Source organism: Styela clava, chromosome 5 (assembly GCF_964204865.1).
Source record: "Styela clava chromosome 5, kaStyClav1.hap1.2, whole genome shotgun sequence".
NCBI lineage: Eukaryota > Metazoa > Chordata > Ascidiacea > Stolidobranchia > Styelidae > Styela > Styela clava.
In genome coordinates, this window is record NC_135254.1 from 22,202,113 (window position 1) to 22,204,612 (window position 2,500).

At 55.8% G+C, this 2,500-nt stretch overlaps 1 non-coding gene across 1 annotated transcript in view; it reads left to right on the plus strand.

The window, feature by feature from the left end:
- Nucleotides 1–2,055: 2,055 nt before the first annotated feature.
- LOC144423649 (small subunit ribosomal RNA) overlaps nt 2,056–2,500 on the plus strand; it is a 1,810-nt gene continuing 1,365 nt past the window's right edge. The window contains exon 1 of the ribosomal RNA XR_013476114.1: nt 2,056–2,500. This exon is cut by the window's right edge and continues 1,365 nt beyond it. This is a non-coding gene — a ribosomal RNA (small subunit ribosomal RNA).

Below are 2,500 nucleotides of genomic sequence, written 5' to 3' on the forward strand. Positions count from 1 at the left end.
CATGTCAGAGCGAAAGACAGTAATTTCGAATGAGCCAAGAAAGAGCGGTGCGGGGCCGGTCGGAGCGCACCCTTTTCTCGGTGGCTGGCGGGCGAGAGAGTGCTGCGTCGCCGGCATCGGCGTCGAAAGAAGCCGAGCCAAAAAAAGTTAAAGTACAAACGTGCAAGCATACTAACCTAGCCCTAGGTAAGGCATGTCAGAGCGAAAGACAGTAAACTCGAATGAGCCAAGAAAGAGCGGTGCGGGGCCGGTCGGAGCGCACCCTTTTCTCGGTGGCTGGCGGGCGAGAGAGTGCTGCGTCGCCGGCATCGGCGTCGAAAGAAGGCGAGCCAAAAAAAGTTAAAGTACAAACGTGCAAGCATACTAACCTAACCCTAGGTAAGGCATGTCAGAGCGAAAGACAGTAAACTCGAATGAGCCAAGAAAGAGCGGTGCGGGGCCGGTCGGAGCGCACCCTTTTCTCGGTGGCTGGCGGGCGAGAGAGTGCTGCGTCGCCGGCATCGGCGTCGAAAGAAGCCGAGCCTAAAAAAGTTAAAGTACAAACGTGCAAGCATACTAACCTAACCCTAGGTAAGGCATGTCAGAGCGAAAGACAGTAAACTCGAATGAGCCAAGAAAGAGCGGTGCGGGGCCGGTCGGAGCGCACCCTTTTCTCGGTGGCTGGCGGGCGAGAGAGTGCTGCGTCGCCGGCATCGGCGTCGAAAGAAGCCGAGCCGAAAAAAGTTAAAGTACAAACGTGCAAGCATACTAACCTAACCCTAGGTAAGGCATGTCAGAGCGAAAGACAGTAATTTCGAATGAGCCAAGAAAGAGCGGTGCGGGGCCGGTCGGAGCGCACCCTTTTCTCGGTGGCTGGCGGGCGAGAGAGTGCTGCGTCGCCGGCATCGGCGTCGAAAGAAGCCGAGCCAAAAAAAGTTAAAGTACAAACGTGCAAGCATACTAACCTAACCCTAGGTAAGGCATGTCAGAGCGAAAGACAGTAAACTCGAATGAGCCATGAAAGAGCGGTGCGGGGCCGGTCGGAGCGCACCCTTTTCTCGGTGGCTGGCGGGCGAGAGAGTGCTGCGTCGCCGGCATCGGCGTCGAAAGAAGCCGAGCCGAAAAAAGTTAAAGTACAAACGTGCAAGCATACTAACCTAACCCTAGGTAAGGCATGTCAGAGCGAAAGACAGTAATTTCGAATGAGCCAAGAAAGAGCGGTGCGGGGCCGGTCGGAGCGCACCCTTTTCTCGGTGGCTGGCGGGCCAGAGAGTGCTGCGTCGCCGGCATCGGCGTCGAAAGAAGCCGAGCCGAAAAAAGTTAAAGTACAAACGTGCAAGCATACTAACCTAACCCTAGGTAAGGCATGTCAGAGCGAAAGACAGTAAACTCGAATGAGCCATGAAAGAGCGGTGCGGGGCCGGTCGGAGCGCACCCTTTTCTCGGTGGCTGGCGGGCGAGAGAGTGCTGCGTCGCCAGCATCGGCGTCGAAAGAAGCCGAGCCGAAAAAAGTTAAAGTACAAACGTGCAAGCATACTAACCTAACCCTAGGTAAGGCATGTCAGAGCGAAAGACAGTAATTTCGAATGAGCCAAGAAAGAGCGGTGCGGGGCCGGTCGGAGCGCACCCTTTTCTCGGTGGCTGGCGGGCGAGAGAGTGCTGCGTCGCCGGCATCGGCGTCGAAAGAAGCCGAGCCGAAAAAAGTTAAAGTACAAACGCGATGCTAATGAGCGAGCCGTTGTCTCGACTAATATGTAGGGGGCGTTCGATCGAGCGTCTGGCTTGAGCGCTTGTCGGCCTAGCAGAACGGTCGCATTGTTATGCCCGGGTTTTAGGCACCGCTGCAGGCGGCCGGCAGAGCTCTTGTTTGTGCGAAACTGAATGGATCGAGCCCGAGAGAGGGCGAGCAAAGAAAAAACGCAAATCGCTCCGCCTGGCACTGCCGGCGAGAGCGTGGACGTCGCGGCCAGCGACTGTCGAAGCTGAGTACGGCCGCAGGCGATCGCCTCGGTCTTAAACGAATGCGACGAGCACGCGCCGGGCGGCCCAGCAAGGGCCGAGCGCAGCTGTCGCAGCTATCTGGTTGATCCTGCCAGTAGTGATATGCTTGTCTCAAAGATTAAGCCATGCAGGTGCAAGTACGAGTTCTCGTAAAGCGAAACTGCGAATGGCTCATTAAATCAGTCTTGGTTTATTTGGTCTCGTAAGCGAAGTGGATAACTGTGGTAATTCTAGAGCTAATACATGCATTAAGCGCCGACTTCGGGAGGCGCGCTTTTATCAGATCAAAACCGACCGGGTTCGTCCTGTGACGTTTGATGACTCTGGATAACCACGCGGATCGTACGGTCTCTGCACCGACGACGTATCATTCAAGTGTCTGCCCTATCAACTGTCGAAGGTACGCTACGTGCCTACCTTTGTGATAACGGGTAACGGGGAATCAGGGTTCGATTCCGGAGAGGGAGCCTGAGAAACGGCTAGCACATCCAAGGAAGGCAGCAGGCGCGCAAATTACCCA